Below are 25,490 nucleotides of genomic sequence, written 5' to 3'. Positions count from 1 at the left end.
TTTTTGGATTCTTTCCTTAAGAGAGCAACCTTTACCATTATGTTCTACCTTTCCATTAACAGACAAATGAACAAATAAACAAACAGACAGACAAGCAAAATTCTCCTCCACAGAGTTAGGCAGTATTTTGATTTATTCAGCCTTGGGAGAGTCCACCAGCACAGATGGTTCCCATTTCAATAACTAGTTTATGGCACTTGCAGGCAGTGTTTACCCACAGACAGCACTGAGTGATGAGCTAGGAAATTGTGAGGCAGGTCAAGCAACTCCGATCAAGTAGAATGAGTGGCAAGAAAGTATTATAAAATGAAAAGTGACAAATTGGGAAACAATATTTGGCACACATGTAACAAGCAAAGGCTATAAAATACTAATATCAGAATGTAAAAATATAAAAGAGACTACCTATCAATCAGAAATGCCAAACAATCCAAAAGAAGAATGATACTAGGTTAGTCTCTGCCAAGTCACAAAATAAATTCAAAAGGTTAAGAATTTATGAAAAGAAGCTGAGCCTCATCAGGAATCAGGGAAATTCAAATGAAACCAATAGTGGCTCACCATTTTTGATTATCAGACTTGCAAAAGTTAAAAACAATGATAACTACCTAATGTTGAGGATTTCAAGGGATGGATATTCTCTTAAATTACATATTTTTTCTATTGCTGCAGTTACAAATTGCCACAAACTTAGTTGCTTAAAACAACACAAATTTATTATCTTATGTTGGTTAGAAGTCCAATAAGAGTCTAACTGGGCTAAGATCAAGGTGTCAGACGGGGCTGCATTCCTTTCTGGCGCCTCTGAGGAGGATCCATTTCCTTGCCTTTTCCAGCTTCTAGAGGAAACCAGCATACCTGGACTCCTTCTTCCATCTTTAAACACAGCAGTGTTGCATTTTCTTTGAGCATTCTTCTGCTGTAGTCGCATCTCTCTCTGACCACAGCTGGGAAAGATTCTCTGCTTTTAAAGATTCATGTGATTAGGTTGGACCCAATCAGATAATCCAGGATAATCTCCCCATCTCAAGGTCTTTAACCTTAGTCACATCTACACCGTCCCTTTTGCCAGATAGGGTAACATATTCCCAGGTTCTCAGAATTAGGACGTGGACATCTTTGAGAGGGAGCATATTCTGCCTATCATATTAATGGTGATAGTCTAGTTTGTTTGGAGGAGAGTTTGGAAGTACAGTCAGCCCTCCATATTCATAGATTCTGTATCTGTAAATTCAACCAACCTCGAATTGAAAATATGCGGAAAAAAATTTTAATTTCAGAAAATTCCAAAAAGCAAAATTTGCCACACTGACAACTATTTATATAGCATGTACATTGTATTTACAACTATTTACATACCATTTACATTGTATTAGGTGTTATAAGTAAACTAGAGGTGATTTAAAGTATATGGGAGGATATGCCTATGTTATATTCAAATACTATGCCATTTTTTATAAGGGACTTGAGCATCCACAAATTTTGGTATCCTGACGGGTCCTGGAACAAATCCCCCATGGATACTGAGGGATGACTGTATATGCAAACCTACTAACGCAGATATTTGACGTTTTATTATCTATCCTACAGAAAACTTGCACATTTGTATGGAAGTGTATGTCCACAGACGTTCATTGCAGCATCATTTGTGAAAGCAAGAGATTAAAACAAATGAAATACACCTCAAAAAAGGATTTTTAAGTAAATTATATCTGTGTTACCAGGTAGCAGTTAAAAATACAAATACAGGCAGATCTTTATGTGCTGATATGAAAATATCTCCAGAACATATAGTTAAATGAAAAAAAGAAAAGAAAATAAAAAGTTTAAGATATACTAAAATAAACAATTTAAATGGAAACTTATAGTTTAAGAATTTTTAAAATGTCTGGAAGGATCCTCACTAAACCTTTGAGAAGTAGAGTGAAATTGAGGATAGGGGATGGAGGGGATATTCACTTTATCTCTCTTGATAAGCAGATAGATGATAGATAGATAGATAGATAGATGATAGATGAGTGATAGGGATATCTATATTTATCTCTGTAATGTTTGAATTTTCACAGGAGTGTGTTCACATTTACTTGTATTTTTAAAAAATATTGTTTAAAATCAAAGTGCACTGGACTTTGGCTAAGTCATGAACATAGCTACAAGATGTACGCCACTCACTAGGCTTGAGTTCACTGGTCTGTAAATTTAGGGGGTTGAACACAAAGATGCTAAATTCCACCTCTAGATTTAATAAGTAGACATAGCAAAAAATTTTAACTCAGTTTAGTAGTATTTTGGTCATCTGTGAAAAGGAAAGCAATAATTACTTTATTGATTTTAAAAATCATGCCCTAAATTTTCTGGAATGACCTTGACTTTAAACATTTAAAATTTTTGATTCTGTAAATGTATTAGTACTTGTCAAATTGTGTGACTAAATTTGGATTCAGAAAATATTATCTCCACAGGTATTCTAGTACACTGCTAGTGGTAATGTAAATTGGTACGTTCTTTCTAAAAAGCAAATCACAATAGTCAAAAGCTTTACAAAAGTTTAATCTTTGACCTAGTAATCCCACATGTAGACCTTTATTCTAAGAAAAAAAATTAAAAGCAATCTAAATGTCCAAAAATATAGAAATGGTTCCATAAATTAAGCTGTATGTGCAGGGGACATTATTATACAGCCATTGAAAATATCTCAAAGAAATATTAATAACCAGGGAAATTTACAATTAAATATTGAGAGAAAAAATATAGAGAGACATGTATATATATCCTGTCCACTATATAGTTTTTATACATTGGGCCTAGAATAAAGATTGGAAGGGAATGTACCAAAATGGTAATGATGAGCAACTCTAGGTTGTGATATTTTAAATACTTCTAGGCAATTTTCAAGTATTACTTTTATAATCATTAAATAAAATTTATAATAATCTCTGTACTTATAAATTACAGTTAGCTCTTCAAATGAAAAATTTCACTGTTTATAGAAAACTCACTAATTCTCTTTACATTTGAAAAAATCATCTTTTTTTTCTTTCTTCCTTCTGCTTGTTTTGGGTTTACTCTTCTGTTTCTAGTTTCCTAAGGTGGTAGGTTAGCTATTGATTTGAGATCTTTCTTTTTAAATATAAGTCTTTAGAGCTATAAATTTTCTTCTAAGCACTGACTTAGCTGTATCCCATAGTTTTCAACATGATGTATACTTTATCAAAGTAGTTTCTACTTTCTCTTATGATTTCACCTTTGACCCATTGGTTTTTTAGGAGTGTGTTTTTAAAATTTTCGATATAATTGTGAATTTTCCAAATTTCCTCCTAATATTTTTTTCTAATTTAATTCCATTGCAGTCAGAGAATATACTTTGTATGATTTCAGTCCTCTTTAATGTACTGAGACTTGTTTATGGCTAACATGTGGTCTATCCTGGAGACTGTTCCATGTGACTTTGAGAAGAATGTGTGTTTTGCTGCTGTTGATTGGAATGTTCTATATATGTCTGATAGGTCTAGTTAGCTGGTTTATAGTGTTGGTCAAGTCTTTTATTTTCATATTGACCCTCTGCCTATTCTATTCTTCATTGGAAATGGGATGTTGAGGCCTCCCCAACTATGATTGCTGAATTGTCTATTTCTCCCTTCAGTTCTGTCCATTTTTGCTTATGTACTTTGGGTTCTGTTGTCAGATGCATATATGTTTATGATTGTTATGTCTTCCTGACAGATTGACCATAGATTGAAACTTTTATAATATTTTTTATCTCTGATAACAGTTTTTGTCTTAAAGTCTAGTTTTTCTTTCTGATGTTAATATAGCCACTCTAGCTCTCTATTGGTTATTGTTTGCATGGTATATTTTTTTCATCCAATCTGTTTATATCCTTGAGTATAAAGTGTGTCTTCTTTAGGCATCAAGCAGTTGGATTATTTTTTTAAAATCTGTTCTACTTCTAGCTTTTTTTTTTCCTTTTACATCTTTATTGGAGTATAATTGCTTTACAATGGTGTGTTAGTTTCTGCTTTACAACAAAGTGAATAAGATATACATATACATATATCCCCCAAATCTCCTCGTTCTTGTGTCTCCCTCCCACACTCCCTATCTCACCCCTCTAGGTGGTCACAAAGCACCGAGTTGATCTCCCTGTGCTTTGTGGATGCTTCCCACTAGCTATCTTTTTACATTTGGTAGTGTATATATGTCCATGCCACTCTCTCACTTAGTCCCAGCTTACCCTTCCCCCTCCCCATGTCCTCAAGTCCATTCTCTACATCTGCGTCTTTATTCCTGTCCTGCCCCTAGGTTCTTCAGAACCATTTTCCCCCCTAGATTCCATATATATGTGTTAGCATACGGTATTTGTTTTTCTCTTTCTGACTTAGTTCACTCCTACCTCTAGCTTTTAATTGACGTGTTTAATCCATTTGTATTTAATGTAATTACTGACAAAGTAGGCTTTAGAGCTGCCATTTTCTATTTGTTTTCTATGTCTTATCTTTTAAATTCCTTGGTTGATCTGTCACTGCTTTCTTTTGTGTTAAATAGATATTTTTTAGTGTGCCATTGTTGTCTATTTTACTGTATTTTTGGAGTTAGTTTCTTAGTGGTTGTCCTGGGGATTACAATAAACATCTTACCTTAAAATAGTCTAGTTTAGATTAATACCAGACTAATTTTAATAGCATAAAAAACCTTGGCTCCAATACAGCTCCATTTCAGTTCTCAACCCTTCCTGTGTGAGAATAGCTTTTGGAGGGATATTCATTGTCTCCTTTCTGCTAGTAAGCACTGGTTATGTCTCACTTTAACTAATGGGAATGTCTTAAAGAATTCCTAATTTCTAGTTAGGGGTGAAATGAAGAGATAAAGTAACCACATTAGCCATATAAGCAGAGAACATGGCGCCTCCAATTCACATAGGAGATTTTGAAGGAGGCATCCCCATTCACTGAGCTTTCTCAGTTTTCATTTGGCAGCTCATAAAGTGATTTTATGTGCAACTGAAAAAATGTAAAACCGTGTCCCACATGCTTTAAAAAAACTATAATGCATTTTCAAATACAAAGGGCTGTAGGGAGATTTCCTGACAAGCTTGAATAAAGGTGGGAATTTCAATTTCTTTTGAGATTCTTTAAGCACTGAGTCTAAGGTAGCAGTAGCTTACTCTTGCTAACTATGAACGCATTATAACTCCCAGGCTGAAGAGAAGTAAATGAGCATTCCAGGGTCTGCAAAATGAAAAAAAGACATTTGTAATTCATGTGTCACAGAAACAATTATTCTTCAAGTTTTATCATCAGGAAGTGAGAAAGGCAAATCACCCTCTATATATACATTCACAAACATACATTTATATAATGTATAACACATCTCTTTGTATTGCAATGATATTTGGCCATGGCTTGTATACAGTAGTTTCCATATGGTCTTTCAAACCATCTGCATCAGTTCAACTCAAAATAGCTTGGTGTTGGTGTTAGGCAGATCTGAACTTGAGTCATGGTGTTGCCACTTACTTCCAGTGTGACTTGGTACTTGATCTCTTAATCATTTAATCTCTTTATGACTCAATTTCTTCAACCAAAAAAACTGACTTAAATTTGGTACCCACCTCACAGAGCAACTGAGATGATGAATCAGTGTGATTAGCTATTGCTAATAATATAAGTATTAATTAAAAATAATAACAGAAACTATTTTGAGCACCCGCTACATGCACACCAAGGTACTAGAGCCTAAAGACAAACAGTAGATGGAATATATTGAACCCATGTGATTCAAATATGCTTCAAACTAAGTCTGAGAAACAAGAAATAATGACATACAGAATGCTGATATAAATCAAAGCAAATCTCAATGGAATTTCTAGGAGAATTGGAGACAATAGGATTAAAGTAGAAATAGAATTGGCATTGGAATGTGTCTACTTAATGTTTTCAACATACTAATGAAAATAGCTCTTTTTTTTTTTTTTTGGCAAATCTTCACTGTACTTGTACTTTCTTCAGTACCCTGAAGAAGTTCTATTAGTATTGATTGGTCTTTGAGTTCAATAATAGATTACCTTCATTTTTTACAATTTAAGGTTTGTAAAAAATTATATTTATAAATGTTTGTAAAGTAAAGTATGTTTTAAATGGTTCTGAATGAGTTTCATGCTTTCTTGTCATCACATTTTGTTCATTTCAGTCCTTACTTAAAATATATTCCCATCTCTTGTCTGTCAAATCAAATCCTATCCAGTCTTTCAGAATCATCACCAATACCACTTCTTCTCTGAATCTTTTTGACAAATCTGGGTTTTCCTCTGGAGCATAGAGCTCAGCAAGGCTTTTAATTTTTTTTTTTCAGAGATGGAAAAGCAGCCATTTAGAAGTAGTTTTTGGTTTTCTTCACTTTTATAGGAAAACTTTTTATTTTGAGAAAGAATTCTAACATGCATTTTGATTATGCAAAAGTAAAACCAAAACGCTACTCTGGAATGGGGACACTAGGGGGCCATAAGTAGCCAAACTACTTTGCACAAAGATGTCAATATTTGACTTTACCATGGAAAGACTTACATCTTGTATAAATTAGCTTTTGCCACAATAATGGTGCATAACAAACAACCTCAAAACACAGTGACTGAAACAAAAGTTTTTTTTTTATTTTCACAGATCTGTGAGTCACCTGGGTTGGTTTTGCTTCACATTGCAGATCTGCAAATCTGGGTCTTTCCCTCATGTCTTTCATCCTCCTTGGTCCCATTGGGCTCTTCAGGACACATTCTTTTCATGGTGATGGCAAAGGCACAAGGGCAAATCCCAACATAAATACTTTTCAAGCTAATTTTTGCATTGCAGCTGCTAACATCCTACAACCCAAAGCAAAACACATGTCCGAGTCAAAGTCAAGAGGCAGGGACTTTAGTAGGAGAGAATATAAAGCTATAAGGCAGAGAGTGTAGATACAAGAAGTGGTGAAGAATTGGGTCCAATAATTCAGTCTATCAGATATCTCCATAAAGATATCATTTGAAACTGAGTGAGGGATTTGGGATTTGGAGTTCCACTTGCTGGACCAGGGAAAGGAGAGCAGAAGATAAACAATCTTCACAATGCAGGAACAGGTGGGAATTAATGAGAGAGTTGGCTGTGACCATTTTGTGATACCCAAGTTCCCTGGTAGAGTCCCTTAAGTGTTATTGCTTGATAGTAGCTGGGTTGGGGAAACTAAGACAGGCCCATGAGCACAGCAGAATCAGGAACGTTGGATAGACAATCTAGTTTTGGAATGATTGTAGAATTCATCTACAATAAGATGCCTGGCCATGAAGACAAGCGACAATGAGAGAACTGTGAGAAATAAGAGTTTTCCTCCAGGGTTTTTAGAAATATTCAACGTGGGCAACCCTAGCGAACACTAAACTTTCTGCTAATATGGACGTATAGAGTCTGCTGTTTGAGATATCACAGTGGTATAATAACAGTGAAGCAAGACATGCCTAATTCAAGCAGCTTTACAGGTGATATTATTAATTATAACTTGTCTATTTTAGATTAGACTAAGTTTTAGCCACTTACTGGACCTCTTAGCCCAAACTCATTTATTTGGATACAAAAGTAACATATCCCTGTAGGCTTAAGTCATATGTCTCATGATCACTTATACATCTCTTATTATTTATGTAGTCCATACATATGAAACCCAAGCTATATACAAGATAAACAGCTATGTAAAACAAAGTTTCTAATTTCAAATTATCAGTCCAAATAAAGTGATAACACTGTAAGACAGAAGATACAAACTCTATAAATATTTTGAAGAGACAGGCACTATTCAGTGAAAATCTTGATCTATAAAAGTTTAAAACAAACCTGATCATAGTAACAAATCCCTTAATATTTTTATTTTTTTATTAAAAAAAATTTTTTTTGTTCCAGGCTTATGTTTATTAAAATCTAAACAAAGGATTCCTCTGCAATGTATTTTCCCATGTGATAGAGACAGCTGCCCCACTGCCCTCCTACATTCACTCTAATTTCCAGTGACAAAAAAGGCAGAGGGTGATACATGTCATTGATTATAAAAATCTATTCTCTGTAATTTAAACAAATTACTTTCCAATGTGTTTAGTTATTTCTGAAGAACTCCATGGCTCATCAGTTGGCTAGCAGGCCAATGGACAATCATCGCTAACTACAAAATACTTGAAGTCTATAAATTCATCTCTCAAGTTTCAATATTTAAAGGAAAAAAGCACTGGGCAGAGAATAATAAACAAATATGGAATGACTGAACCAGTCCACTGAATCTGTCCACACCAGAGTTCTTCATGGCCCAACACCAGAGCTAAATTTCTTCAAAAATCAGATTCCAAATGTCCCACAATCTCTTTCAAATATGTGTTTTTACAAATTAGGGAGTCAATATTTCTTTATAGGAGCATGTAAACAGTTTTCAACTCTGAAGGAGGAGTCTGTAAAACCTGAGGACCTGTATAACTGAGAATCTCTTCAGAATGACATGTTTAAGCTGAGCGAAGGGACAGTGGTAATGGTTCACAGGCTTTTGTTGATGTTGCTGGTGGTTTTTTTGTTTTGTTTTGTTTTTTTGTGGTACGTGGGCCTCTCACTGTCGTGGCCTCTCCCGTTGCGGAGCACAGGCTCCGGACGTGCAGGCTCAGCAGCCATGGCTCACGGGCCCAGCCGCTCCGTGGCACGTGGGATCTTCCCGGACGGGGGCACGAACCCATGTCCCCTGCATCAGCAGGCGGACTCTCAACCACTGCGCCACCAGGGAAGCCGGTTGCTGGTGTTTTTAATCAAAGAAAAGATGGAGTATCTTTTCTAGGTCTTGCAGGCCACTTTCTCTTTTTATCATCTATATGATTGTTCAAGTAGAACAATTATTAGAAATCTTTAAGCTATTATTTCTGGGCTTTCCTTAATTTCCTTGGAAAAAAACAAAACAAAAAGTACACCAGAAGCATGCAATACCTGTTTATTCAATTTGATGAAGCAGCACAAGAAGAGATCCAAGGACGCCCCTGCTCACATCAGACAGACAACTTGGATCTGAAAGATTAGCACATTAAATGACCGCCAAATAATCAGATTCCAAACATTAAAGACAATTACATATCAAATAGACAGCCAAACATGGTGGTATGTTTTAAAAGATTGTGCCCACAATAAGCAAATGACACAGTGGTAGAACATCAAAACAAAGCTGATGAATAAAAAGGCACACTCTAAAAGTTCAGGAATAGAAAGAATAGTTCTTTTTGGTTTGCTTTGTGTCTGATGTAGGAGGAAAGGAAAACAGGTGTATTCAAATCATTTTCAGGTGAAGGGTTCTGTCAGTTGAAACAGTTAACGGTGGCTCCTTTCTCCCCGGACCAAAGCAGTCTTTTCTTCCACTGGCTTCTGAGAACGTGTTTAGTGTTCCGATGTGTAGAAGTGATACATCAGGGCTACAACCAGTGCTGAGATAGCTGGGATCACCCAATTGGTCCACCAGCTGGAATTAGAATCAATAGTAGTAATAAGAGTTTCCGAAAGCTTGGTTATCTTTGACCTGTCATCCAGATGAGCTCCCAAGCGATAAACGTTTTGGACAATTCTCCAGCATCCGTAGAGTGTCCGACACCCTCAAAGTTTTCAGTAGCATCACCTCCAGCTTGTTCCTTAAGAATTCTCCCCCAGCAGGGTGCTCCTCCAAAAATTTGCTCAAATCGTACTCCTTGTAATGCAGGATCAGCCAGGCGCTCTTGCTGCGGTTGTGCTTCTGGATCTCTTCCAGGATGTAGTACTTCACGGCTTCGTCGGCCTCCTCGGCAATTTCGGAGCACGGCGAGCCTCAGGCCCTAAAGAGAGCAGCGGAGCCGGGCTGAGTACAGCCGGCATCTCCGCGAACTTGTGCCGGGACATTCCCTGCGGCCCGGCTCCGCGCCTGGGCCCCCTTAATGTTTTTAAATGGACAATGACAATCAGTAAGTAGCTGGCTCAGCATTCAAAATGTTAAGTACAGAAGCCAAGCATACATCATCTAAATGTTAGGATCCATCGTGAGACTCCCAATGAGGAATATACCACAGAAATCCAAAGCAATTAAATATGCCCATTCACTTATATATTTGTTCAAAAACTAATCACAGAGCTCTTATTATGTGCCAGACAAGCACGAAGGAGGTAGCAGTGAACAAAGTAGACAAGGGCTCTGCATTCTTTCCAGTTGGTTGAGAGAAAAGACACAAAAATCAGCCAGCAAACAAATAAAATGAACAAATCCATTCTGGAAAAACCTAATTGCTACAAATAAATGAAAGAAGGGTGCTATGGTGGAGCATGAAGCTACTTTCTATCAGGTTGTCAAGGAAGGCCTCTCTGAAAAGTACCCTTTGAACTGCGACCTAAATGGAGCTAATTGTGCAAAGATGATCAGGGGCAAGAGTGCTCCAGGCAGGAATAGCAACTGCAAAGGGTCTTAACTGGGTGTGATGTTGGCAATAGGAAATATCAGCTCTTAACATTTCTTTCCTTTTATTTCTTGCTTAGTTTAATAAAATCAGTTTTTAATCACTCATAATACTGGAGAAAGTCAATGACTCTATTAGCCCAAGACTCATTATATTCATTAGTATTTTAGATTTGTAGTAGATTTTGTAAACACTAGAAAAAGACGATGTTTGACATTTTGTAAATTTAATATATATATATTTAAAAGTCCAAAATATATGAAGAATTCATACAACTCAATAGCAAGAAAACAATCAGATTGAAAAATGGGCAAAAGATCTGAATAGACATTTTTCCAAAGACATACAGCTGGCCATGAAAAGATGCTCTACATCACTACTCATCAGGGAAATGCAAATCAAAACCACAATGAGATATCACCTAACACCTGTTAGAACAGCTATTATCAAAAAGACAAGAAATAACATGTGCTGTCAAGGAGGTGGAGAAAAGGGAACCCTTGTGCACTGTTGGGCAGGATGTAAATTAGTGCAGTCACTATGGAAAACAGTATGGAAATACCTCAAAAAATTAAAAATAGAACTACCATATGATCCAGCAATTCTACTATTTCTGGGTATTTATCCAAAGAAAAGAAAAACACTAATTCAAAAAGATATATGTGCCCTCATGTTCATTGCAGAATTATTTACAATAGCTAAGATATGGAAACAACCTAAGCGTTCACTGACAAATTAATGGTTAAAGAAAAAAATATGTATATATACACACACACTATATATACACACATATACACAATGGAATGTTATTCAGCCATAAAAAAGAATGAAATCTTTCCATTTGTGCCAACACGGATGGACCTTAAGGGCATTATGCTAAGTGAAATAAGTCAGACAGAGAAAGACAAATACCATATGGTCTCACTTATATGTGGAATCTAAAAAAAAAAAACCTCAAAAACTGAACTCATAGACACAGAAAACAGATTGGTGGTTACCGGAGGCCCACGGTGGTAGTGGACTAGGGGGTTGGGGAGTAAAGTGGGTGAAAGGGGTCAAAAGCTACAAACTTCCAGTTATAAAATAAATAAGTCATGGCAATGTAACATACAGCATGGTGACTGTAGTTAATAATACTCTATTGCATACTTGAAAGTTGCCAAGAGTGTAAATCTTAAAAGTTCTCATCACAAGAAATTTTTTTTAACTATGTAAGGTAACTGATGCTAACTAGACTTATTTGTGGTGAGCATTTTGTAGTCTATGCAAGTATAGAATCATAACATTGTATACCTGAAATGAATACGTTATATGTTGATTATTGTACCTCAATTAAAAATTTTTTAATAGAATAAAACTGTAGCATGAAATGTTACCTCTGAAAAACTAGGGAAGCTGTCTCACTATTCCATCTTGTTTACTCTTGCTTTTCATAATTTTTCACTTCACACTCGGGCTAGCCAACATCACCTCTTCAACCAGGAAAAAGAGCCCCAGCAGAACCTTCCCTCCTTCACTTTCTTTCCCTAAACTTGCTATTCAGAGCACCTTCTTGAAGACTCCCCGGTGCTGGGGAGAAGAGGATAGCAGGATGGTAAAGAAATTCTTTGGAAATGCGAACTTACCCCACTGGTGAGGTTGACATCAAGCCTCCTTCTCGTCCAGCTCCGGTAGGACCACAGGCTGCTAGAAGAGCTTCATTCAGGAGGTGTTCATCTTCCTTACAAAGTGGAAAATGGGCTACAGCTCAGTAGTTTTTACCCTGTTTGTGAGAGCTGAAAGATCTGCTCTGGAAAGCCACAAAGTAGACACTATATTTCTAGTGTGAAATAATTTCAATCTAAAATGGAACCAGAGGATGTAAAAAGAAGAATCTCAGGCATGTGCCCTCAGGAAAATGAAACTTAGGAATTGAGAGACTGATTTCTTGTGAATGCCTGACTGACAGAAAACCAGAACTTCTCTTCTGACCAAGGAACATCCGCCAAGCATCTCTCCCCATCCTCAAGTGAATGAACTTACCACTTGGACTCTGTCTGGACGCACCCTCTTTGCACTCCTCACTCATAGATAGAGGCCACCCCAAACCTTCCACAGACTCACCTGCAGCTTGTTGTAGTTGGCATTTCCTGAATTGCAATTCCTCTGTTATTGCCAAATAAATTTGATTTCTGGTTATTCGAGCTTGCCTCCGTTTACCTCTTTATTTAGGTTGACTCTGGATAATAATAGTACCTTGCACAAAGTGAGCATTCTACAAATATTTATTAAAGTAATGAATGAATGATTATACAACTCTATAGATCAGCGAAGAAATGTTCAAATAAAACATAGGACAATAATAAATAACTTCAGAGTTTTCATTGTTGAAGATTTAGTTTTGCAACCTAAGGGTATGGTCACACTAGTTTCTGTCTTATACCAGATTTCCTGGCTCCATCCCACTCTATTTAGGGCCAGCTCCATTAAGCTGAAACAGGAAGTTTAAACTAAAACATGTTAAAAGAAAATCCATAGTACTTTAAAGAGAAGTTCTTTCTCTAGCAGGCAAACATTTTAAGAATGTTAATTGGAACAAATTTTATATTGCAATCTTTTGTCACATTGTAAAATAATCCCTAACCAACTGCAGGGATTCTGTTGCTGAGAAGTCATTGCTGTTGGCAAAATTTAGGTGAAAAGAGAATAATTGTTGTGTTCTTTTGTTTAAGGGAATTGAATTGATTCTTGCATATGTAAAAAGATGACAGATTCTTAAAAATGTATGTGTAGTTTAAAACTCAGTTATTTCCTAACTAAAGTTGGCAAAATGGTAGCCTAAGGGATTAGTCAATTTATACTCTACCATTCTCATTCATGGATTCATTAACTATATTAAAAAAAATGCAGAGTCTTAATGTGTTAGACCCTAGTAAGTTTTGAAGACTTGGTTTAATACCAGATCCTTTGATGCAATTCAATCGAGTTAAAATTCTATACCACTTTGCTCCTGCTCTCAAGAGCCGATTCTTCAATTTTCAGGAATTTTGTCAACCAGTTGTAAAAACACCCATTATTATTAACAAGATTATAAAAACGTACAGTTAAATTAAACATAAAACAAAGGTGATAAATACTCAAAACTCATCATTTCCTAGTGATTTTACTGTATTTTACTGTTATTTATGCTCTTGAGGTTATTTACATCTATTGTATATGTATGGCAGAAATATATGTAATGGGATGCTAATGAGCAGCTTTTCTCAACTCCATGTTCAGTGATGTCACACTGAAAGTGGCCATGGTGGGAGTATTTATCCCATAGAAATGAGAGAATCAGGGCTTAATTTATTGTTTTCTTGATTGTCCAGACAGAGAAAGTGATGGAGAAAATAATAATGACAAGCAATAAGCTTAAAAGTGTGTCCAAGAAATATATTGGAGAGCCAGTTGTTAGCCCTTTACCAGAACACACTGAAGCTAAGGATTAAGGTTTCAGGTGCATTAACCTAGAAGTCCCATCCCATGTGTCAGGGTCCATTCTCTAACAATGAAAGTCCTGACCTTGGGATAGAAGACCCCGCTTGGTTGGGAGTTTATATTCAAAGGAGCTTGTCTGCTTTTACAATTAAGTCTTAACCCTGTTGCTCAGCTTTTTATACTGTTCCACTGCAAGAAATGGGAGATTATTTATATGCTATCAAGGAGGCCCCTTGGCTTTCAAACTTGACTTTTAATTGCTGAATAATTGCCCCCAGCATTAAAAAAAAAATCTTTTCCCGAGTGTTAATTGAGCTTAGCAATAATTACCACTCAATTCCAAAGTCCTTATAGATATGATTGCTCCCATACTTCTCAAATGCCTATACAATGTGCCAACGAATGCATTTATTTTTCACTAGTATACCATCCTGATTTACCATCAATAAAAATTTTAACGGGCTTCCCTGGTGGCACAGTGGTTGAGAGTCCGCCTGCCTTTTCAGGGGACGCGGGTTCGTGCCCCAATCCGAGAAGATCCCACATGCCGCGGAGCGGCTGGGCCCGTGAGCCATGGCCGCTGAGCCTGCGCGTTAGGAGCCTGTGCTCCGCAACGGGAGAGGCCACAGCAGTGAGAGGCCCGCATACCGCAAAAAAAAAAAAAAAAAAAAAAGTTTTAACAATTGCACTGCTACCTCGTGTGAGAGACATACCACATACCATCCATGTTGGAGTCCTCATTCCCTGTTGGTTGGCAGGTGGTTTGCCTCCAAAATTCCATTTAAGCATCTATTTTCTCAGTGCTACTCCTGACCCCATCTCAGGTGGGGTTCCCCAGAAAACAGACTATGAGACAGAGCTTAGCAGAGCAGCATGTCAAATAGAGAGTGTTCCTGAAATCCACACCTGTAGAAAGGAGTGGAAGGAAGCAGAACTGGGCAGAAGGTAAAGCGGAGCTCTGATACAGTCTCAAGGAAGGCTTCAGCCAACCCCATGGAAAGGTCTGGAGCTTAGGTGGCCCTTCAGAGTTGTCCCAAGGCGGAGCATGGCATCCAGGCTTTATACCTCTGCACTGATCAATCTTTGAGGATGGGAAGAAGAGGTGACCTCATGCAATTTTCTAAGCTATAGGCAACCTCCCATGAGAGCTGTCTTTTGGCAGTACTTCCAGTAGTCTTCACTCCTGGAGAGGAATCTGAGTGGCAAAGCACAGCACCTACCACAGTGCCTACTATGTGCCTGGCACTATTCTAGATGCTTGGGGGTACGAACAATAAACAAATCAATAAGAAAACATGTAGCATGGCAGATGATGATGAGTGTTATAAGGAGAAATAAAGCAGAGTCACTCAGCTCCACCCACACTACATCCATGATGTTCTTCAAACCCACTATGTGTGTTTCCATTCCGAAGACATTGCTGTTTCCTCTACTTAGAATGTTCTTCCTCCCTACAACTTAAGACCTCTCCCCCTTTAGGTATTGGCTCAATGCTACCTTCTCAATAAACCGTTGTCTGACCATTCTATAGAAAATTGCAGTATTCCCCAAACATACACACATCTCAGCATTCTCTACCTTCCTTTCCTCATCTGTCAGTTTTCTCTGTTTTCCTGAAAATACCTGTACTCTGCTCCCCTGGCTGCCTGCTGCCCTTCTGAAGCCCGAGCATCCTTGCTGGGACCTTGGTAAAAACTTTCTTTTCTTTTCCTTTATTTTTCCCAAACAAGTACCATAGTACTGTTCAGGAATGAGAATGGCTACTCTTCTTGATTCCCCTATCCCTCACTCCTGCCTGTATCCACCCCCGCCCCCTCCACTAAAGGATAAAGTAATTTTTCTCAACACTGAAAATCAACTGGGAAAAATATCTAATAGGGAACTGATTAAAGCAGATGAGGAGGAAAAGATTTTAAATGGCTGCAGAGCAGTGTGCCCACACATGGCTGGTTTTCCATGAGCAGTTTTGCTTCCCTCTTCTGCAGGAACCGCCTTTCCTTTGCAAAATCCTTCCAGGTGGGTTGAGCCCTGTTTCTGAGTGCCCCTGAACTAATGCACACGTTTGTTTAGTGGTTGCTGCGCCTGTCCCCGTGACCGGATTCGAATGCCTTCATACTTGAAAAGGATCTCTTTAAATCTTTTCAATCTGTTTTCCCAACAGGTTTGTAGTAGCATGAGCTCATGGGGTGGGGGAAAAGTTTAAGCAAACTTTGTACAGTTTGATTCTCACTGTAAGTTCAAAACCAACAAAATAGTTCAGATCTGAGCAAAAGAGAAATGCCATCCTTTCGATGTTGTACAGTAAGTGCGCATCACAATCTCATCGGTCAGATAAACACAGGCATTGCCAGCATGTAACCATATGTGTGGTCAGTTACAAGGGTTGGGTACTTGATGCCTTTTCTAACACATCTATTTTCCTTCCATTTTACTTGCCACTTCCTTTTCATGATCAACCCTCCATCATGCCCATTCTAACCCACCACCCTGCATGCTCCAATTCACAAATTAAAGTGTTTCTGCCTGGAGTCATATATTCCACTGGATGACAGGGGTTCCTCACTGGAGTTCATGTCGCTGAAATATCCAGATGGTTGTCATAATTCTTCACTTGACTTTTCAGTGTGCCTGGCTATTCTTTCTTATTTCATCCATCATCAAAACATTTCTGAAAGTCATCCTCTCCATAGAATGTAAAGGTGAAGCTTCAAGTAAAGTGTTCTACACCAGAGTTAGAAATTACACTTGAACTCAGAGAGCAAGTTTTTCAAAACAAATGTGGGCTGAAGTAAGAAGATTAACATTTAAAATGTTGCCTCTTCTATATAGTAGGCTTATTTATTAAAGTTTTTGAACAAATATTTATCAAACACTTATTATGTGCCAGACATTTTTCTCAGCACTTAGCATATCTCAGTGAACAAAATGAATCCCCTGACACCGTGAGAACTTACATTTCAGATGGGACTGCTGAGAATAAACACAAATGTAATAAATAAAAAATTACATAGCTTGTTAAGAAGCTTCCTATGTGATACAGGAAACTTTCCCATACACGATATGGGGGGAAAAAATGAGAAAACATGGTAAGGAGGATAAGGAGAACAGGAGATGTTGAAGGTGCAGTATAAAATTAGGGTGCTGGTGGGGGCAGTCTTTATTGAGAAGGTGACATGTGCATAAAGATTAGAAAGGTTTTTCAGGCAAAAGTCACAGCCACGGCAAAGGCCCTGAGGTAGGAGTTTACGGGGCATGTTTGAGGAACAGCAAGGAGACCAGTGTGGCTGGAGGGGAGTGAATTTAGGGGGGAGAAGGAGAAAAAGAAGGCTCAGCTAGGGAACTGGGGTCAGAACACATAGCACCCAGAAGACCATTGTAAGGACTCTGGCTTCCACTCTGACTGAACTGGGGAAGTCTTAGGAGACTCTGAGCAGAGACGTAATCTGATCAGATTTGGATATAAATCTGGCTGTTGTGCTGAGAATAGAAGGTGGAAGGTCTGAGGATGGAAACAGGGAAATAGGTTAAGAAGCTGGTAATGGTGGTGCAGAACAAGGTGGTGGCAGAGGTGGAATTGAGAAATGGTCAGGTTCTGGATGTATGACAAAGGTAGAGGAAGAAATTTTCTGATGAATTGGATACAGGGTATGAGAAAACTAAAAGTCAGGGATGCTGCCAAAGTTTTGTCTGAGCCCCAGGAAGACTGTGTTGCCATTAAGTGAGATGCGAACAGCTGCAGAGGATGCAAGGGCAGGGGCCATGTCAAGAGTTCAGTTTTGGGCATGTTCAGTTTGTGACAACAAAATGACAATATGTTGGGTAACTATATGTGAGCCTGGAGATCAGGGGAGAGGTCTGGGATGAAGAGATGAATTTAAGAGTCCTAGGCATTTAAGTGGTATTTAAAGTCATGAGTTTAGATAGGATTATCAAGGAAGTGTAGGTGGAGAAGAAAAGAGGACCAAGAACTCAGACACCAGGGATCTCAGTATTAAGAGATCAGGTGGGAAAGGAAAAACCAGTAAGACTGAGAAGAAACAACTAGTAAGGTAGAAGGAAATCCAAGAGAGTGTGGTATCCCAGAAGCCAAACAAAGAAAGGTTGAAAAAAGTGAGAAGTGAGAACTGACCATTGGATTTAGCAACAGGGAGGTCATTCATGATCTTACAACAGCAGTTTCAGTGAAGTAGTGGAAGGAGGCAAACATTTGATGAGAGAGGATTCAGGAGAGAATGGAAGGAGAAGAATCAGAAATGGCAAGTCAAGACATCCCTTTTAACAAATTTTGCTGCAAGTACCCAAAGAAATGAGATGATAGCTTACAAAATGAAGGTGGCAGAAGAACAGCATGTTTGTATGCTACTGGAAATGATCCAGTAGAGAATCAACATCCTGATAATATAGGAGAGAGAAAGAACAACTGGTAAAGCAAGTAAGTGAGAAAGGATGGGATGTAGTGCACAGATGGAGGGGCTGGCTTTAGTTAGGAGCATGGATACCTCATCTTTGATAGCAGGTAGGACAGTAATGTATGAGGGGGCAGATGTGAGGGTGGAGATGATATTGTAAGAGTTGGTGGAAGTTCTTTTCTAATCTCTTCAGTTTTCTCAGTAAAGTAGGATGCAATATCGTCGGCTAAGATGATAAAGATGGGGGGAAAAGACATGGGAGGTTTGAGGAGAGAGATGATGTCACATAGGTGGTGAATAGTGAGCAAATGGACTAGAGAGGTATAGAATGGTTACTGTGAGCAGTAAGGGTTCACTGAGTTTGTGCTTCTGTATTTGAAGTGAGACCAATCAGCACAGTCATGTTCTTCTCCAGCCATGATAAGTTACCCAGGTCCCTGTACAGCATAGGCAAAGAGTTGGATTTAAGCAGCATTATGGTTTCACCAAACAACATGACAGAACAGGAGAGGGGCAAGGAATTTGAAGGTGTGCACAATGAGAGTGATTGTTGTGGATGGAATTCAGCTGGGTAAAGAGGAGTCTGGACATGAAAGGAGTAAGAGAGAGTGAAAAAGTGTTAGAATTGGAGGTCCCAGTGGGGGGGGGGGTCAAAGAATTACAGTCAGAATACTAAAGGGGGAGATCCAAAAAGTCAAGAGATGTTGGTCAGGGTGGGATATATGATATTGAGAGAGTGGGAATGACATGCCCTTGCAGGGTCTGCCCATGGGAGTGGGTGACTGCAGGAGGGAGGGCACCACCACAAGGGAAAAACGATCAGGGATCTGAGAACCCAAGACATTGGAAGGATCATTCATTGCAGTATTGAAATCATCGAGAAGGTAAAATCTCAAATGGCAAATTAATGTAAACAGAGTTATGATATAACTGTGCAATGAAATATTATGCAATCATTAAAAACAAAATTTTGGAAAGGTATTTAAAGATATGAGGAAATGATAAAAGAATGCCAAGGGGGGAAATCTAAGATATATAATTTTATATGCAGTACAATCTAATTACTTGAAAATATATCTTTACACATAGAGAAAAGACTAGAAGGAGATAAAATGTCAATGGGGTTTATCTCGATGTGAAATTTATTTTTTTCCTTGTATCATTTGTGATTTTTCTAAATTTCCTACAAAAAAGCCAAGAAAAAACTTATTTTAAAAAGAGAATAAATATGTATATGTATGACTGATTCACTTTGTTGTAAAGGAAAAACTAACACACTATTGTAAAACAGTTATACTCCAATAAAGATGTTTAAAAAAATAAAAAAATTTAAAAATTTAAAAATAATAAAAAGAGAATAAAAAAAGAATTAAAAAAAAGAGAATAAACAAGAGAGTAACATTATAATTCCAGTGCATTAAACTTCCTGAGTATTTTTCAAAAAAAAAAATTTAGTCATAGCTCCCAGATTTTCCACTGTCTTCTGGATGATAGTTTACGTGAAATTTGACACAATTTTGTGGTTAAAGTTTAAATTTTCTTTTATCTTCAGAGGATTTTTTTCATACAATAGATTTTTTTTAGTCAATTGGGACTCTAGGAATTTGCTTTTCTTCCAAAAGTTCTATAAATGGATGTTCACATTTGAAATGATCTTTCCTTCTAGATAGGACAAATATATTTTACAGAGGATACGGGAACACATAGCTATATTTCTAAAGCTTTAAGCATCTAGATCTTGCGTGGAGAGCCAGAATGGCTATAACTTAGGTCACTTGTGTAGAGCTGCTGCCATTTAAAGCTAAGTTGGGAGAACAAGGCTTCTGATGGGGTGTGGGGGGGTCTTTGTCACTTGTGATTGGGGATTTTTAAAGAGAATGCAGTTAATTTAAAATCTGTAATTAAGTAATTAACACATACACACTCCTTCCCTACCAGGAACAAATAAATATCAGTGTTTGTTAACCTGGCGGTTGTCTTATGTTGTTTCACCTTTACTTCCAGCTTTTCCCAGAGAATTTTTTTCCTGACCTATTAAGGGTAACTATATGGGAAAAGAAAAAGACCTCCTTTTGACTCTCAGTAGAATAGATTTCTACCAGCCCTTATCTTGAACACCCTGTGTAGTCTCATGTTGACAATAGAGGAATAGGTTAGGGAAGATATTCTAAGAAAAGATTTAGGGTCGAACTATATGACATTTTGGAACACATTAATCTCACACTGACCCAGCCTGAGAAACAAATTCCATTTACCATTTTAAAGATTTATTTTATTTTTAACATGTAAGGTTAAAGAGGAAAACTTTTATTTTTACTGTAAGGCAATTTACAATACAGTTGACAGAAGAAAACTAAAAAGAAAGTACGACTAAACTTTAACCATCAAAAGTTTGTGTGTCTAATCTTCTCTGCAGAAAAGTCTCTGGGGGTAATTTTGAGAGGAAGAAAACATTTTCTGAAAGCTGAAAAATACTAGTTTTAAACATGACATTTCAAAAGTCATGAGGCTGTAGCGTCTCACTGCTGTTTCCCTGGCTACTGCACCTTTTAAATCTTTGGCACCCTTGTCCAAAAACCTAGTGCCTGCAGCCTGGGAAGGAGATGAGGTTGCTCCTCCTGTAAAATATTGCCCGTATCTTGTTTTGTCTTTGTCTCTATCCCTAACCAGAAAGTCAAGGCTAATGAAAAAGAAGACTCCTATTTCTACATCAAGTTTATAGTAGATCTTCATTCAAAAATATAAGTTTGAGGTATCTAGGCAACTTATAGTCCTTTTTATAATAATTCTAATTTTTAAAATTCCACTTTTATGGTAGTATAAGCGGCCTGAAAGGAGAAAAGACCTGAGAGATAATCAAGAGCCCAATCTTACAGACTAGGAAGGCACATGACTTACCCACGGCCATGAGGCTAGATAGGAACACGTAAATGAAGACCCCCAAATTAGGTTCTTTTGTGCGCATGTATCTACAGTATAGATTCTCTGCATGAGCGCGCGCACACACACACACACACACACCCCTTCGAAATGTTGAAATAGCTCTATATTAAGGATTGAAAGAAGCAAAAACTAAAAACTTGGTTATAGTTAGTGGTTCAACCATGTGCCCACTATAAACTGGAATACCTTCTTATTTAAATGGAACATTTCAATTGCATGAGTTCAGACACTTTGTATTCTGAACAATTGTAAATGTACAAATATTTCAAAATTATACAAGTCTAGAAACTTTCTTCAGTTTATTAATGTTGACTTTTTAATTTCTTCCCATGCCAATTTATGAAGTTTCTGTTGATTCTAAAGTAAGAACTTGTCTGTGTAGTCCAAAAGTACCAAGAACCTCTGGCCTGCATGCTCTAAGATAAATGGAGGTTTGAGGAAATAACATGATTTTGACAAAAACATAATTTTTTGTTAAAAGAGCCTTGTAGCTATATAAAGAAGCTGTTTATGTTAAAGCTAAAATCAACAACAATAATAGTAACAAATATTTACTAAATGTAAGACACTGTGCCTAGTATTTTACTTATATTTTCTCATTTAATACTTCCAAAAATCTCATGGAGAGAGCTACTGTTCTTATGCTCATTTTTTAAAAATGTATTTTATTGAGGTATAGTTGATTTACAATGTTGTGTTAATTTCGGCTGTACAGCAAAATAATTCAGTTATACATATATATATTTATATACATTCTTTTTCATAATGTTTATTACAGGATATTGAATATAATTCCCTGTGCTGTACAGTAGGACCATTTTGTTTATCCATTCTACATATAATAGTTTGCATATGCTAATATTATGTTCATTTTATAGATGGGGGAACTGGGAAAATTATGGAATTTGCCAAGATAACAAGCTAGTGAGTAGCAGAATTTGAGATTGGAACCAGGCAGTCTTAACCACTCCTTCAACCAGATAACATAGAACAGTTATTAGAAAATTGGAAAAGTATGCGTTTGTGTGAATTCAGTTCTCAGTAGAATGGTCTGTGTATTTGATGGCCGATAGCATGATCAGCACCATATATGCTTTGGAAATGCTGCTTGCCAAGCATGGAAAAGTAAAATATTTGTGCTTGCTCTTCTGTTCCCAAGACAGATTTTATTAATTTCCACTAACATGTTAAGATAGTAATACTAAAAAAGTGAAACATAATCAAACCATTAGTTTAAGAGTCTACACAGGCATGACCCACCAATTTTCTGAACTGATGGTAGAAATTAATGGGTCGATGGACTTTAACCACTGCATGAAAACAACCCAACATGCCCTTGTAAATCATTGTTGAACTCATTACTCATTACAGATTATACTTCTCATTTTCATGCCACATGTAAAATCTTGGCAAGATTTGCCTGACATTCAAACCGACTCTTCTCACTCTAGCATCACACTTTTCTGGTGTCAGCCCGCTGCAGGTGTTTCTCTATCACAGTGAATAATTACATCAAACAAAGACAAGAAATATTCTAAAGCTGACAAAACCACACATCTGAAATCTGTATTTCCTACCTCTTGGGAAATTAAAATCTACAAGTGTAGGGGCTTCAGTGCCCATGTCTTGGGGCCATTCTAGGTTTATAAAGAAAGATCTTTTCTTTGCAAGCCCACAGATTGCAATAATACAGGAAATTAAACTATATTTATAGACTGGACACCAGCACGCCAGCATGCTTTCTTAGCTCTCTGAATCTCCCAACAAAAACAAAAACACTAGCAATCAAAAGGGTGAGCAAGAAATGACAAGTGTTTTGACAGCTCTAGAATACTTTGAGGTATTTTTAGCATATTTCTGAGTCGTATTAGCTTAACCTGTAATAGAATATAAATGAGCCCATATGGCACAGATGTAATTATGTTCCATGCGAGAAATCCCTGTGGTAGGTTGGGGAGGGGGGCCGGGGGAGAAGAATACACCAACCCCACCTCCCTCCCCACCCTCTCTCCCTCACCACGTGTGCCTTCTGGAGGGCATGATTTACACATCATTTGCATTGAGAAGAATATGAAGAAACACAATGCTAACAACACGGGACTAAAAAGGGCAAGCGAAAAATTGGGGATCCCTAGGGGTGCTGCTCTCTGTGACTGACATCCAGTTAGGAGCAGAGGCAGCTTCCCCTCGGGATCACAGTTGATGAAGCGATCTTTGATTATGTGGGCACAGCAATCATAAGGCGTAATTATTATTACTGCAAGAGAGTGGGCAACACATCTCTGGGGAAAGCCTCTGTCACAGACACTTTGCTGACGCATGCTGGAAGCAAATGTTCTCCCAAGGATCATTTTCATTCCAACCTGATATTTAGCTGAAGCGTCTTTGACTACCAGTCATGCAACATTAAATATAGATTAGAGCCAGAGAGATGTTGAAAGTTGAAATTCACCGGAGGTGCACACTTGTGTCCTTGAGAAATAACCCGAATGCTGTCCAGATGTTGCAGCAGCAAGGCAGAAAGGTCCCAAGCTGCAAGGAGGCCACAACAGAGGACAGGGGGGGTGTTTAGCATTCCACCAGGCTTCTGTTCGGTTTATTTGTACTACATTAATTTAGCAGAGAATCCTAACAGGCTGTTAGTGGTAGATGTTGCAAAGTGTTCACTGTCCGGAAAGAACGAAGAAATGCTTCTGTGCCAGGGAAGGGAATAATTCAAAGCACGTAATTGATTTTCTACAGTTTCAAACTGTGATAAGACTAAGACCTAGCAACAGAAACATACGTTAGCATTTTTGTCTGTGTTACTCAATGAATCCACAAAAAAGAGCACCCCCAAAACTCGTAGATGGTTAACTGGCTTTGAACATCTCACTAGATATTAACAGACACTTGCAGTGGAATTTGGAATAAAGTGGCTGGCTTTGGAACAGTTTGCAGAAGGGCAGCTGTGCTGTGCAAAGCAAAATCCATCCCCCAGGTGTGTGATGGGAACACCTCTTCCATTTCCTCAACGAATTGCAAGAGAGAGCTGCGTTTATACTTGAGGCTTTCCATGTGCCCCCCCCCCACTTTTGAGAACAGGAATCAGAGGAAGGCTCTGGCACAAGCTGAAAGCATGTAATTGGCATATTCAGGCAACACTCTTGCTTCCTAGCAGTCCTAGTAAACTAGAGATATGAAACCAGTCACCCTAGAGGCAGGAAATGGAGTTAGAGGAGATAAGGAGGTGGGTGGCAGGCAAGGATAGGAAGTGAGACGCAGGAATTGCTTGCCAATGAGGGCTGACAAGTGCTGGCTTGGATGAACAAAGGATTTTTCATTCCACAGACCTTTAAAAATGGGAGGTACTGGTTAGCTCCTCGGGTCTTTCTTGGAAGCAAAGAGCTGAATTAGATGTCACGCTGACCCCCCCTTTCCAGCTCTAAGATTTTACCTTCCTTTCACAGGATTTCTGAATGTCTCTTCCACCAAAAACGCGGAAAAACCAAAAGCTTTGTCTGAAGTTGCAACAGTCACTGGGGGTCTCTCATCATTGTGCTTCAGGGCCTAAGGTGATCATTAACCATCAGCAAGGCAAGTGCCCCGAGGCACAAGAAAATGGAAAGGGGCAGAGCTAGCTCTTACCTTTTAAGCCTCCCTCCCCTAGCTCATGATGGAGGCCCCTTCTGCAATGCCAGATTCTTGTGTTTATACTGATGGCAGGAATAGATTTGTATCGAATAACTTTGAAGTCATGTTAAACAAATGTAATTCACCATAAAGAGGGGGAACGCCAGTCCCTATGGATCTTTGTTCTACTTATATAAGAACCCTGGAAACTGGGCATAAAAGGAACCTCAGGAAATATTGCCATACTCTATCCAATGGACAGCCCTTCCTATCACAGTTCTAGGGTGGGGGGTTGAGGGGTGGAATGGGAAATGTTTCACCAGAGAGGAGCCCCTTGAGTTGGATCGTAAACAGAAAAAGGATTTTCCTGGGTGAATGGGGCTGGGGGTGTCGGGTGCTGAGTAGGGCATTCCTGTGGTTGGAACGGCACAGGCAGGAACAGAGGCTTGGAGCTGTACATGGTCAGGAAACTGCAAATAGTCTGGTCTGGCTAGCAGGTAGTAGTAAGATAGAGGTTAAAATGAGAAACTGGACAGACAGATAGATGGTGGCCATCCTGAGGTGTCTCCTGCCACTGAAGTGTTCTGCATAGGGGTGGAGAAAGG

The 25,490-nt window shown here is 38.2% G+C and overlaps 1 protein-coding gene and 1 pseudogene across 10 annotated transcripts in view; one reads left to right on the top strand and one right to left on the bottom strand.

Annotated features, from left to right (window-relative positions):
* MTERF1 (mitochondrial transcription termination factor 1) overlaps positions 1–25,490 on the top strand; it is a 710,255-nt gene that overhangs the window by 465,500 nt on the left and 219,265 nt on the right. The window contains exon 11 of one of the 10 annotated variants that reach the window (XR_010842219.1): positions 11,923–11,976. The exons of 8 other annotated variants lie outside the window; for them this stretch is intronic. The gene's annotated coding sequence lies outside the window, so the exon portion shown is untranslated. Of the gene's footprint in view, positions 1–9,738; positions 11,056–11,922; positions 11,977–25,490 lie in introns of those variants that run through there. One more of the 10 variants, XR_010842220.1, reaches the window with a different exon arrangement.
* LOC131762417 (cytochrome b5 pseudogene) lies at positions 9,316–23,594 on the bottom strand (annotated as a pseudogene).

The sequence above is a fragment of the Kogia breviceps genome, chromosome 9 (assembly GCF_026419965.1).
Source record: "Kogia breviceps isolate mKogBre1 chromosome 9, mKogBre1 haplotype 1, whole genome shotgun sequence".
Lineage (NCBI taxonomy): Eukaryota > Metazoa > Chordata > Mammalia > Artiodactyla > Physeteridae > Kogia > Kogia breviceps.
This window is presented reverse-complemented; position numbering and strand designations above follow the sequence as displayed.